The 14,676-nt window shown below is 43.3% G+C and overlaps 2 long non-coding RNA genes across 2 annotated transcripts in view; both read left to right on the top strand.

The window, feature by feature from the left end:
* Positions 1 to 8,603: 8,603 nt before the first annotated feature.
* Positions 8,604 to 11,070, top strand: LOC109292696. The gene is made up of 3 exons (XR_002096171.1): positions 8,604 to 8,951; positions 9,457 to 9,549; positions 11,007 to 11,070. It is a non-coding gene; the product is annotated as an uncharacterized LOC109292696 (long non-coding RNA).
* A 1,611-nt stretch (positions 11,071 to 12,681) lies between these two features.
* Positions 12,682 to 14,676, top strand: part of LOC109292695 — a 4,256-nt gene continuing 2,261 nt past the window's right edge. The window contains exon 1 of the long non-coding RNA XR_002096170.1: positions 12,682 to 12,770. This is a non-coding gene — a long non-coding RNA (uncharacterized LOC109292695). The remainder of the gene's footprint in view (positions 12,771 to 14,676) is intronic.

Here is a 14,676-nt window from a genome sequence, read left to right as displayed (position 1 = left end):
GGGGGCGTTAGAACAGGGCTTCGCAGTGCACGGAGATGTCTATCCTTGCGCACGCCATTTTGGCATGCGTTGCCCCGCTTCTTTTCAGGGTTTTGGGGGTTTGCTACCGGAAAATCCCCCATGCTGCAAATTAGCAACACTGCGCACAATTTAATGTGCGACACGCATGGTTTGTAGTTCAGCAAAGAGGTTTGCATACGGTTACCGTACGTCCAGGTTTCCCCAAACACGTCCTCTTTTTGGGGTCCTTGCACCTCAGTCCAGGCGCTTTTTAAAAATATCAACAAATGTCTGAGATTTTGATCTGTTCATCATTGAAGTTTTTCCCATCACTTCACGGCTAGCCCTAGCAAGGAGCTGCTTGGGGCTGGGGGAGTGGGCGGAGGGCAACTGAAGGCAGGGTGCATATTCATAGATTTCATAGGCATTAGGGGCTGGAAGGGATTTCATGAGATCAGTGGGTCTGGCCCCCCTGCCATAGGCAGGAAGTCAGCTGGGATCAAGTGACCCCAGCAAGAAATAAATCCAGCTGTTTTTTGAAGGAGAACAGAGTAGGTGCTTGCACCATCTCTGGGGGGAGTTTGTCCCAGACCCTGGACACGCACCATAAAGAATTTTTTCGTGTATCCAGTCTAAATCGGCCTTCCTGGAGTTTATGGCCATTAGACCTTGTTATCCCTTGGGGGGCTCTAGGGACCAGCTGTTCTCCCAGGTCCTGATGTACCCCTCTTATGAAGTTGTAGGCTGCCACCAAGTCCCCCCTGAGCCTTCTCTTCTCCACACTGAAGAGTCCCAAGTCCCTCAGCCTTCCCTCCAGGCCTTGGATCATATGAGTGGGTCTCCTCTGGACTCTGTCAAGCACTATGCACCTGGCCGGCATGCAGCCGGGCAGGGTGCTGCGAGCAGCCCCGGCAGCTGGATGCAGATAGGTCTGTGGGGGGCAGAGGCTGGAGGGCCAGGGCTTGGGGACTATCTGTGTGTGTGGAAGAAATGGGTGTGTGAGGGGGAACCGATGGGTGCCAGCACTGGGGAAGCTGTCCAGGTGCTGGGGCTGCAGCAGGGCGAAGGAGGCGTTGGGGGAGGCATGCTTGCCCCTCCAGCACAAGAAGGTGGCAGGGAGGGGGTGGGACCGGGAAGGCCCCTTGGGGCCATCAGGGAGCTGTGTGGCCAGGCCAATGGCCCTGGGGTGGGTGACTGTGCTCGCAGGAATGGGGCAGCTGGGAGATGCTACAGGGCTGGCGGGAGTAGGGGAGTGTGGGTCAGGAGTGAGGGGCACTGGCAGGGCTGGGGGGAATGTGGCTTGGGAGTGAGGGGCACTGTTGGGGCACGAGACTGTGGATTGGGAGTACGGGGCACAGGCAGTGCCGGGAGGCTGCGGGTTGGGATCAAGAAGCACCAGCATGGTTGCAGGGGATACTGTGGGTCAGGAGAGAAAGGAAGCAGTGGGGCTTGGTGGGTGGGGGGCTGTGGCTTGGGAGGGGTGGGCAGAGCACAGGCATATCACTGCCCCCCTCCCCAATCATATTACTCCCCCCTACCCCGACACCAGTTGTGTCTGATGAAGTAAACTGTGGCTCATCATGAAAGCTTGCGCGCCATCTCTCTCTCTTTCTCTGTATCTTATTTAGTCTGTAAAGGTGCATCTCTGTCCTGCCTTTTGCCTGACTTCAGACGCCCACTGCTCATCACCTCTCTTATTTTCAATAAGAGCCGAGGGTTTTTTTTCCTGACATCCTTTAGGGCACCTGCTGTATAGCTGGGAGAGACTCAGGACAAGCTGGGAGCCAGCTGCTGCCCCTCCTCAGGGCTGGTCCTCTCCTCTCTATTTCTTGGACCTTCAGGGCCACACTGCAAGGACCCCACTAGAAAGTGCAGCTTTTTAAAAACAGCTCTCCAGTAGGTGGCACCACATGACTTGAGGAAGAGAAGGGGCTGACAAAGTTAATCTTTCTCTTTTGCAGATATTTCCGCCCCTTGTAGCATATCTTGTTCACCTGTTAACACACCAAGAGAAAGGTTTCTATGGCAGTTCACAAAGGTCACTCTTTATATGAGTGTGGGTTTCTATGCCACAAGCAACTGGATATGAACATGCCCAAAATAAGACAAATGTAATGTGACAAAAATTCCTACAGGTCCTGAATCCTCTAATGATACTCAGGCTGTGGACTCTTTGTACTTGTTTTTAAGTCAGGCCTGAACTCCACTAGATCGAGTCAGTTCATGAAGGTGGCGTATTCCGCAACATAAAGCAACTGATCAATCTGACTATATAGGAAGACAGACAAAGATGAACATGCAGCTGCTTGGGATGGGTGGGTCATAGTCGAGTGGGGGGATACTGTGGGTCAGGAGTGAAAGGCAGCAGCAGGGCTTGTGGGGGAGGAGGGCTGTGGCCCCTCCAACTAACATTTTGCCTCTCCAAGATTGTTTCCAGGGAGACCAAAGGAATGTTCATCCCCATGACAAATGTTTCTTGGTTGATGTTGGAAGCATTCACCCCACAGGGGGCTTGACAGCCACACAATACAGTTCTACTTAGTATAATAACGGTTAGGGACCTGACGTTTACTCAGCTGTAGTCGCTGATGCCTTTACCAATGGTGTTTCTGTCTCAAACTTCCCAGCAGTAAGACAAACCTCTGTATGGGGTCTGTAACTCAACATTATAAATTACTTTGACAAAGAATGGGAGGGAATCTTTCTAGCATGTCAGCCCTGTAGCAAACCATGCAATTCTGACTTATATGTCAAATCCAAATTGAATTCCCAAACCCAGTGTCTAGTTCTGAGCCACAAGAGTCTAGCAACACTGATGTTGGGAGATGGAGTGCTTTTATTGCGTTACAATGCTTAATGTCCCAAAGAGGAGAAGTACAGGTGAGCCTTGAAGGGCACATTCAGTGCTTCTTTACCAAAAAATAAAGCAATAAAACTAGTGATACTCAGGCATATGCAGCACTATCCAAATATTTTGAAAGATCTCTATTGCACAAGTGAGAACCAAGAAAAGGAGCAGCATTGTGTTGCACAGCTAGGAACTGTACATGTAGCCTGATCCAGGGAAATGAATTGCTTCTTAGATAATTACTCTGTTAACTAGTGAGACAGAGTAGAGAGAAGTAGTTAGCAATGTTAGGCAGGGCAAGGTGGCAAGTTATAGACTAACTTGTTCAGAGAGGCATGAGCTTTGGTAGGCTACCACCTATTTTGTTAGATACTATGAATGGACTTGCAGAGGTTTGTGAGGTTTTTGTAATAAATGAGAGATTTAGGCACAAGATTCACCTGCTGTGAGGTTTTATTACAGACCCAATGCTTATCCCAGGGTTTCTAAGTTTCATGAACATTTTAGTGTCCTTAGGTCAAGTTTCAGGAAACAGAATCTATTTTGAGTGAACTCCAAGGATGTCTGTGGTTTTGCAGGGAAACCAGATAAAACTGAATGGTTCCTACCGAGTTTTGCTTTGAGGGCGGAAACATAACATAAACCAAAATATAATCATTTTTACAAACTTCCCCCATCTCCACAAACAGAAACAGCCATATCATACAACTCAGCCCCTAGGGTACTATACCAGGATACAGAAAGAAGTTGTGCTCCCTGACAAATGCCTTGGTTTTGGCATGACTTAGATTGAAACCTCCTGAGACCCTTACAGAGCAGATCTTGCAGGCCTTGGAGAGTATGACTATACTGCAGCTTGAAGGGTGGGGTAGAGATACCAAAGCTAGCTTTAAATTAGCTGGTTTGTATATTGGAACCAGGGTAGTCATGGTAATACAAACCTCTGGTGGGGCTAATTTACTCTCTTTCTGCCATGAAAAGACTGCCTGATATCCAAGCTGCTGTATCGTGTAGCCATATCCTAAATCTGATGCCAGTGCTGAACAGTCCTCTGAACAGAGAAGCAATACCAGGTCACACCCTCCTCTGCCATTTTCAGTGGCTACTCACTTTTATACAGTGATGGCCAAAAGAACTGACTGCTAATGATGGTGAAAGACTGGATTTCCTGGGGCCAGGTTTGGCTACCCAGCTGCACTATGCCAGCAGAGACAAGAAGGCTAGACCTTTGTTTGCAGTGTGAGAGGTAAAGATTTTAACAAAAAAATTATTGGTTTTAAAAATCTCTGTATAGGCCCATTTTCATCCTCATCTCCCATCTGGAGATTTCCTTGGTTTATTTGCCTCTCCATGCATTTCTGTGTGTTTGGGAATATCAACACACTTCATCTGTGGTATCCTTGGTCAATCTTGTATCCATAGTTCATGTCGTAGACAAATAACATATATACATATTTCAATACTCAGACCAGTGCTTTTCAACTTGTTCATCAACAATTTGGATTCAGGTATTTAAAGCAAACTAACAAAGTTTGGTGACAACAGCAAACTATGGTGGGGCGTGGTCACACATAAACAGGCTGGCAATACAGGCCAACCTGGACAGGCTCATGAGGCTCAACCTGATATTGTTTAATATGGAGAAATGTAAAGTGCTCCATCTGGGAAGAAATAATCCACAAGACACTTACACACTCAGCAGTGCTACACTTGCCAGCACCACACCTGAATGAAACCTGGATATCATGATAGACAAGAAAATGAACATGAGCCACCAATGCGATGCCATACCTGGCAGAGCTAATCAAACACTGGCATGCATCTATAGAGGCATCTCAGGCAAGGCTAAGGATGTCATCCTCCCTCTCTACTTGGCCTTGGTAAGACCGCAGCTGGCATACTACATCCAGTTCTGGGTGCTGCACTTCAGGAAGGATGTGGAGAAGCTCAAGAGAGTCCAAAGGAGGGCCATGCACATGATTAGAGGTGGAAAGACCAGGTCATATGAGGAGAGGCTGAAAGACTTGGGAATGTTCAGCCTGGAGACAAGAAGACTCAGAGAGGACTTGGTGGCAGCCTGTAAGCATATCAGGGCCTGGGGAAGCATCTGTTCACCAAGGCCCCACAAGGGAGGACATGTAATAAAGGACACAAGCTGATTGAGGATTGCTTCAGGTTAGACATAAGGAAAAACTTCTTTACAAGTCGAGTACTAAGGGTTTGGAACAGGCCGCCCCCCAGAGGCGGCACAGTCACCCACCCTGGCAATCTTCAAAAAGCATCTTGATGCCCATCTTGCTGGCATCATCGGATTCCAGCAGACTTTCCTGGACCCAGTGATCTGTAAGGTCCCTTCCAGCCCCTAACACCTATGAAACTAATCTATACTACTCTGTATGGAGAGTTTCTGTACTCTTAGAGGGGAATTACAAGTGGGATGGTGCATTGAACATTCAAACAATGAAGTGCATCAGAGTGCTCTCTTAACTCAGCTTCAGAATCTAACTCATTAAAATGGGAACAAAGAAAACTCTTGTCTAACCAACTGGGTGGGTTTCAAGCCACCTCTAAGACAAAAGCTCAAGTGAGCTACTGAAGGGACAGATAATATAATCCTACTCATCTATATGTCTTCTAGTGTAGCGTGCATGCCTCTTACTAAAGGGGATCAGTGCTTTCTCACCCTGCACAGAAACAAAACAGGAGTATCTTGCCAATTGACAGGGTTTTGCTTCATTTCTGGATCTTGAGAGAAAGTCTAATCCTTTAGAGCTTAAAGAATCGCCTCCTTGTTACTACATGCGTTATGGCAAATTAATTGCTGGTGGAACTCCACCAAAAGCAGTGGTGTTCCACGAAGGTTGAAACTGGCCCATTCTCATTTTTGAATTTGTGAGTTATTTAATCTATTGAGTTGCTGTTGCAATAAAAGTAATTTCCAATCAATTAGTTGAACATTTTTTTAAAAACTGGTAGGGAGCAGAGGACCCTGCAGAACAAAGAATTGGCTTTTCATGCAAATGCTTTTGGTAATGACAAGAGAATATAAAACAGACCTAATCTCAGCCAGAAGGAGAAAGGGTGTCTTGACAAGGTGCTTTCCAGAGTTTACTTGGCATCATGATCAGCACATTTGTTATAAGGTGAGGTGTGAAAGGAGAAAGGAGGGTATTAAAGTTCTTGTCACCACAGAAAAACTCTCTCTTCAATACTAAAGAGTTTCAGCTAAGAAGGTGATGCAGGGTAAATGGCATTTGACGATTTATTAGATGTTGTTTTTGGCAGTACTGCCATGACCATGCCTCACATTACAAGCCACAGCATTGTACCCCTGAATTAGAAAAGACAGACAGCTGTGTTCACTCAAATGAGTGAGAATAATCAAAGTTCAGCACTGTTTGCTGCCAGCCCCTGCTGCAAGGGTCCAGCTGTCTCTAAAATTTTCCCTTCACCTCACAGGGTTGCACCTCTGCTCTTTAGATTGTTTTTTAAAGCCTATGAACTGGAGATGGCAGGTTGCTTGGTTGGTTGCTAATGGAGCATACTGTGGAGTCTACTACATTGCAGTAGGATTTCATAAGCTTGACACGTTACAGATAAATGGCATTGATGTCATGGGCCAGAGATGTCTCTATCTTCAGTCCAGTGTGGAACATCTGAGGATTATCTCTGAAGTTGACTATGAACAAGATCTGTGTAATGCATCAGGCAGAAAACTCATTGCATTGTTAGCCTGTCAATCCCTGTGAGACCCTCAGTATGCTTCATTATCTTTCTGGTGATGTTCCTCTACCTGTGCCTGTAGTGTGCGTATGCTCCTAGTGCTCAGTGGTATGCAGAAAGCTTCCCACTGCCTCCTTCCATGCCACTCTGACTTCTACATTTTTGTTTCCAAAATAGGGCCAAGTGAATAAATGATTCTTTGATTCAGTGGCTGAACCAAAAAATAATACTCATATAATTTTCAGGTTGACCCAAAACTAAATATTTGGTGAATCAAAGCAGTTCACTTTCAAATGTTTAGTTTGACCAAGATAAATAGGTTGGTTTCATTTATGGGGGCATTTTTAAATGAAAGTAAAGGGCTAGATGCATGGAGGGGGTGGGGGGGAAGTTAGGTTCTGTTTACAAAACTGTGGAGGAGGTGGTGGCTTCTGCCCTGTTATTGCCTATGGCCCCATGGTTAGGACATTCTCCCGTAATGTGGGTGATTCAGGCTCAAATACTTTGTCTGCCAGATTGGGGGAACAATTAACTGTTGTGCTGTGGGATGTTAAAGGATGATTATCCTGTTGAAACTCTGCTACTTGGTATAGAGTATTTAAATATACATTGGAGCTGGGACTGGAACCTCGGGCTATGCCTTCAATATGTGCCCTCGCAGTTGGTCTAGAGAGAGTTATTCACCCTCTCGCTTCATTTTTTTATTCTGATGAAACTATTCACCAAATTCAACTTTAATTTGTAAATAGTCTCTGATCAAACCAAACCCCATTGTTTAGAGTAAATAAAGTATTCACCAAAGTAATCTCTTACTCCTACTCTGAACCTAGAAATCAGAAGCCATTTGTATTCAGGCTTCGCAGTCTGGTTCAGATAACTTTCAGCTTCCACCCTTTATCAGAATCAAATATAAAACTTTCTTGCAGTTCTGATATTTGGGGAGGTTTCCCCCCTGTTGCCGGTGCTCCTTTTCAATTCTAGCTGAGACTGAAACTGGAAGTAATGATGCAGGATATTCTAATGTGTTCAGCAGGAAGGTTTGGTTTTCATTTCTCCCTTTGCCACTAATTTGCTGGGTGGCTTTTTAAAAGTCACTTCCACACTCTACATCTCTCTCTTACCATCTGTAAAATGGCAATAAAAATAGCAATCAGTATACAGGCAAATGTGAGACTCAACATCAGTGGTTCTAAAGTATTCTGAAGAGATGCAATGACATTAGTATCAGAATGGAATAACAGTCATAGGAATATAGGAAGTGCTGTACATCTCACACAACAACTTTTGCAGACTTTAAAGCTTTGAAGAGGCTGGTGCAGTACTTGCTTTGATCAGTGAAGTGGGTCCCTGAGGCCTTCTAAGCAGCCAGGAAACTCACCCCTCATGTTAGCAATACTGCCAGTTCTTATGCTGATAGTCTCCATCTCATTCTGAGGTGTTCCTGCTGAGGGAAGACTGTAGGACTGGAAACCCTTGCTTTCAGTCCCCAAAGCAGCATATCTGAATGAGAACCTCTGCTGCCTGTTAGTGGTGTACAATCGCTTCTCAGACTTCTAGTCATGACATTGCTTTTTTAACTGGGACAATCTCATGCCATTTAAGTACTGGTTGTAGGATATTCGCAGTTCTCATTTTGGGGCCTTCAAAACTTCAGCCCATTATCAGGATGCTTTGTAACAAACAACTTTGTGACAGAAGAAAATGAATATTTGATGAGTATCATCCCATTGCATCATGATGCAGTGTCATTTTGATGCAGGATAATATGGTGTCAGAGCATCTTCTGTTATATCAAAACTCACTGCCATAATGCTATGACATCACAACATACATTTCATGACATCACAGTACACAAATTCCTCCTGTCAGACAAACTCCAAAAATGTAGCATCCACTAGGTGGCAAGACCATTACAGAGAAAGCAGATTGTGCTTTGGTAACCTCTAGGCCTCTGTTTCTGTACCTTTAATTTTACAAACTCCAGCTACCTTCATATGCCCAGCAAGGGTCCTTCCCAGCCCTAGATTTTTGCTAGAAATGAGCAAACTACAAAAGGTCACAAGGTTTGTTTTGGACTAGTACCAGATATATATCTAAACCTCTTGAACCTGGCAAACAGGGGACTCCTTCTGGAAATCTTCAAGAGGAGACTGGACAGACACCTTGTTGAGATCATTTGATATCAGCAATATTCCCGCCCAGAGCAGGGGGCTGGACTCAATGATCCTTCGAGGTCCCTTCCAGCCAATAATTTCTATGATTCTGTGACCTTTCTGCTACTGCTTCTTTCCCTTATCACCACAACAGGATATGTGAGGGACACAAAAAAGCTGGGGGAGAGGCACTGAATGGAGTGAACTTTTTCAGTCTACAGACAAAGGTTGGTTCTTATTTGATTTCAGCTTGTGCAAAGGTTTGGGTTAGTTCTTATTGGGTCCCAGTGCATTTGCCTATTCACATTACTGCACCATATTCCCTTCTCCGGACCTATAAAATCTATTCTGTCCCAAGCTTGCTGGTCTTTCCAAGCAGCACATCTACAGCCCAGCTGGATCTGCTTATCTGTCATTATCTGCCTGCTTTTTCCCATGGATGGGGGTGGGGGTCCATTTCTACTCAGCTACTTTTCTTTCAGTCCCTTCAGTGCTTTTCAAATAAAAATCATTTGGATGCCATGTGCTTTTAGTGGCTGTGCTGCTTGGATGGGGAATTCATTCTTGCAGGACTTTAGCCAAGACTTGCTTGCTCTCTCTGTTTTCCTTGGTGAATGCTCCTTATATCTGAATGATTGATTTTGTTTGATTTTGATTGTTAAGAGTTCTGGGATGTTTGCATGAAAGGTGCTACCTAAGCATAATCTGTGATATATTGTCTTTGCTTAATAGGAGCTGATGCCTGAAGTTTAGGAGAGTTTGGCCCTTCACTGGGACTGCTTTTTATTTTCAAGGTTTCAGGCAATGCAGCATGCCCTGTTCACTGTAAGTCTGAAAGGGGGTATGTTTAGTACAGGGCGGGCAATTATTTCAGGCAGATGACCGCTTACTGAGTTTTGGCGAGCCATCGAGGGCTGTATGACAGGCAGCCAGGGGCAGATAAATATTCATTTTCTAAATATTTTAGGGGACCCACGGACCAGATAGAATGACCTGGCAGGCTGCATCTGGCCTGTGGGCCGCATCTTGCCCACCCCTGGTGTAGTGGCACAGTGTTGATCACTCCTGTGTCTCTCAGGCCTTTGGACTGCTTTGTGGGGGAGGGATGTGACAATATTCAGAGTTTTCTCAGGACTGTGATTGGAAGCTCCATTGCTGACAACAAAAAAGTTGAATCAGGAGACTGAGTGGGTAGAACATGGCATTTCACAACCTGTGCAGCTGTTCAAATAAATGGGCAAGAACTTCCCCACTCCTGAAACCCCCACAATTTTGGAACCAAGTGTAGAAACCAGGCCCAGATAATTTGTACATACTGAGTTATTACTGTACCAGCATCATATCCTCCTCCGCAGGTCACACCTTGCCCCTGACAGATGGTTCAGCTAAATGAAAAGGATATGATTTTGGCTAAGGTGAATTTTCAGCATATTTTGTGGTTATAGCCAGAAATCAAAACATTTTGGGACACAGGGCAACAACCCACTCAAGAAGTAATAAAGAGCCCAATTCAGCTTTCAATAGCACAAGCTTTACTAAGACTATGGAGTAGCAAATTAATACCTAATATTATTAAGTATTTAGATCTCATCTTCTCTCCAGACAGGTTTCAGGAGTGCAGCCTAATGGCAGTTTCTAATTTATGAAGGAGAATGGTCTCATGGTCAGGGCCCTGGACTGGATTCCCCAAATCTGTATTTAATTTGTATCTCTAACACATGCTGCCTGTGCAGCCTTAGGCAGGTCCCTTAATCACTGTGCCTTCAATGACCTGTTTGTAAAATGTGGACCATAATACTTCCTTATCCCGGAGGGGTCTTTTAAGGATAAATCATCAGGTGCTCAGATATAATGGGCATACAGTTTTAAAAGCCTCAAAATATGTACAAAAATACATAGTTCCTGAGGTGGTAAGATAGTTGCTGTCACTAGGGACCAAATGATGTGCCAAAGTATGGTAACAGCATGATCTTTCAATAAAAGGACTTGTCAATGAGGGTGAGAAGTGCACACCTAATTTTTTTCAGTGCAGTGTTGCTATGACTAATTATAAGTATTTGTGCATAACATGAGCTTGCTTAGCCATGTTTGGCTGCATTCATTGACTTGATTTCCTAGGGTAGTCATGCCAATTGTTTGTGCAAATTCCTACTTAACTTGTTGGCCCATGCTATATTTTATATCTACAGTATATAACATGCTTTTTTTGCCTGCCAAAGAAATGCTCATGATCTAACACCTGCATCCCTCACTTAGTTTGATTCTTACTTTTCTGTTTCGAGGTGGCTTCTACACATTTCTACTTATGGGCTAAAGAAACACTGCACTCAAAGAAGTACTTGCCAGTAAGTAAATTTTCTCTATTAAGATATAACATTTCCCTAGGTGTTGCCTTAAACTATAATTATTATTTCTTAGTCTTCAATTTCTTGAATATTTGTGAATCATAACTTAAACCTCATGATGGGTTCAGTTTTCCTGAATCCCTTTTTCTTGGTGGCTGTCACTGTTGGCTTTGTTGTATTTAAAAAAAGGTGTTTTAAGGAAGAAAATAGTATTTATTTTTGATGAGCAAATAATGGAAGGAATGTCCTGTGAATAGTCACTCAAGTTAAGAAAGTATGAACTTTTCAAATTTTATTAGTGCATTTTTAGCTCAAATGTTTGCTGAAAGGAGATTTAAAATTTGTAATGTGTATTTATTTGATTAGTTATGAGTGTCATAACTTCTTGTTTCTAATTCTTCATTGGACATGTGTAACGGACCAACACATTACAAATGATGACTGTTTCAGTCAAATGTACAATTCACAATCTGCGCTTTGATAATTGGCTTACTTTAACAAATTGTAGCCTGAAGTGGGAATTTAAATGCCTTAGCAAGGGTCACAGTATAAATGATCTGTAGATCGAAAATTAGCAGTAGAAGAAACTAAAAATATGTTGGATCAAGACTTTTACAATGTTAATTGCAAAGAGAAGCATGGTAACACTAGTAGAATAAGCAAATAGTTGCAAATGACATGCCCTGTGTTCTCTTGTTTGCTTCTTTACTGTGTTCAGGAAGCTAAGAGATTCTTCTCCTGACCTCGTCTTGCATCCTTCATTTTGAATCTGTATTGCACATTTAGACTTGTTTAGGTCTAGAAACATGGAGGCTAGAGGTTATGGCATCTGTCAAAATATGGTGCAATGCAAGCAGGTTCTCACAGATGAGCGAGAGGAACAATGAAGTCAATATATAGGCTTATCCTGAGGTGTGCTAAATGTTTGTAACTCCTTTTTGGACTCCTTAAATGACTCTTAGAATCAGGCTACAGCAGAAAGTGGCCTCTGAAGGAATATATAGGGGGACACAGCAGGTGCCAAAAATATTTAGAATGAGTGGCTTTGCCTCAGAGGAAAACAGGAACTTCTTACAGGCCCAAAGATGCCTTTGAGCCACTCAGTAGGACACCTGTTTCAACACAGTCATCATTTCTGGGAGGAAGCAAAGATCTAGATCTTGCTCTCTGTTCTCAGTTACATAGAATTCAATAGATAATAGGTAAAAGAGCATCTTATTAAGTCACTGTAATATTGTTTCATTGTAATAGTTACCTCTGGATACAGCTTGATTATTGCATGAGGATCTTAATATAATACTTAATAATAAAAGAATAATATAAATCCCACTGTTATTTCAAGGGAGGCAAGAACTTACAGGCAGATCTAACAACCTCGTCATGATGCTGCCAGTATCAATGAGAGCAGGGTGTGGATCATGATTGGAGGCATTTCTACCACCTGCAGATTGCTCCAGCCATGGGAAACTGGTTTGATGTTTACCAGAGCATAGACTAAATTACAGGGATTTATATAGTTTAATATTTACCACAGAATTACCTCAAATGAGTCTTCCTCACATAATGAGGGTTTTCAAGGCTGCGTTACCGAGTCTCCCTTCTCTTTCTTGCAGGGTGGATCAGTGGCTCTCACCTCTGCCGTCAATAGCCCACAGAAAATATTTCACCAGCAATGCTTAGGGGAACAGCTTCTTTCAGGAGGTGAGTTCCCAAGGGCAGGGGAAGCAGGGTTTTTAATAGGCAAGACCTAACATGAAGATCAAGGGACCTGAATCCCAGTCCAGAGCTCAGAGATATGGGGAGCTCCTGAGAGCTGTTCTCAAATTATGGTGCTATATGTTCATGGCATAACACCCAATATAAACCAATGTCTCTGGGGTGTAGGAGTGGGTGCATTTATTAGAGCTGAGACCCAGGCCTCTTGGCTAGTGTTTGGAGGAGAGGGGTAGTTTAAATGTACTGTTCCCTGGCATTGTTCTGGTGTCTGAATTTGTAGGACTTTAATGTATTTAGCCTGTTAAGCACTGGGATTGTGGCTCCATTACCAAAACACAGCTATTGCCACTGTATGACAAGCTTTCCAGAGTGAAGAACATGCACCATAAGCCATCCAAGGGAAAAAGAGAACATTCATTTTGATGGGGAAGGCGTCTTTTTTGATAAACAAAAATGCAAGTACTTTAGTAGACATGGCTTGCATGTATAGACCTATGTAAGTGTCCAAAACCTTTCCTCAAATCCTGCTGTGGTAGAAGGAAGCCTCTCTTTACTCCTCCTCCTTCAGAAGTAAAGGACCTGTATTAAGTATGATGTCTAAACTTTTCCTGAAGCAGGGACTGCTGCATTCCAGGCAATGGGCAGCTGCCATCCTCAACACCCACACCTGACATCTCCACCTCTTATGCTGGCATCCAACAGTTCCCCTTCTTTCACTGTTTAGTGAAAAAGATAGCAGCTACCAGTCAGAACTAGCATCATGGAATCTACTGCTAAAATTGAAATTCATGGCTTTTAGGAATTCCCAGTACTAGTGCTTGTCAGGGGCTATGTTTAGATCAGGAGCAAAGCCCAGAGGCCCTTCCTTGCGAAATCAGACCTAGAACAGACAGGAAAATTAATAAAATTAGTACTGTTTATTTGTGAGTTATATAATGGTAACATGATAAAATCGTACAATAATATCTAGCTTGAGACTTTGAATGAAAACGAATCATCTCCATTTATAGAAACACCCAGTGAGATAACACTTTAGGATAAAAATCTTCTGGTGAAACATTGTGAGAGCTCCCCCTAAAGGAATAGGAACTTTCCTTCAAATAATCCCCTTTATGACATGTTTTGACCATTGCTCCTCTATTCATAATTCATGTAGCGCTGTTCCTCCATGTTATAAAGTGTGTAGGGATGCTGTGTTAATAAACATAGTATCAATACATGCGGTTTTTTACTTGAAGGGTCTCTTGTGTCAAAAAACAGTGGTGGATCCATATTTTCAAGTGTTTTGTTAATTAGTATATTAGTCAACTTTACTAATGTTAGTCTGTGTGCTACTTTATTATTACATATTATTTATATGCATTTGCCTATTGCTTTTCTCTTAGTTTGTTAATTTCATGCACATGTCATAGCATAAGCAATAAATACAATTTTATTGATTGACTCATTGGCTTTGGCATATTATGTCTAATGGTCACCTCCACTTCAGAACACATTGGCTTAGAGAACATCTCCCGTGCTCACAGGGGGTGTTCTCTTAGCCAGAGACTACTGTATTTTTTCAGACAATCCGCGGAAATCACTGCTATAAAATATAACACTAGAAACCAGACCTTCACGTGGTAAAAACAACCTGGATTAAACATGTACATGGATAATGAGAACATCCATAATTGTGCTAGATGAGATATAAAATGTAAAGGATGAAATGCTTGTTGTTCAGGAATAAGACAACCACTAGCATTACGGCTAAATTCATAGATTCATAGATTCATAGATTCATAGATTAAGGGTCGGAAGGGACCTAGTAGATCTTCTAGCCCGACCCCCCGCCAGGGCGGGAGAACAACAAAAACCCCAAAAAGAGAAATGGGACTCAAACGAGTCCAGC

Source organism: Gavialis gangeticus, unplaced genomic scaffold (assembly GCF_001723915.1).
Source record: "Gavialis gangeticus isolate Ggan-Ray unplaced genomic scaffold, GavGan_comp1, whole genome shotgun sequence".
NCBI lineage: Eukaryota > Metazoa > Chordata > Crocodylia > Gavialidae > Gavialis > Gavialis gangeticus.
This window is presented reverse-complemented; position numbering and strand designations above follow the sequence as displayed.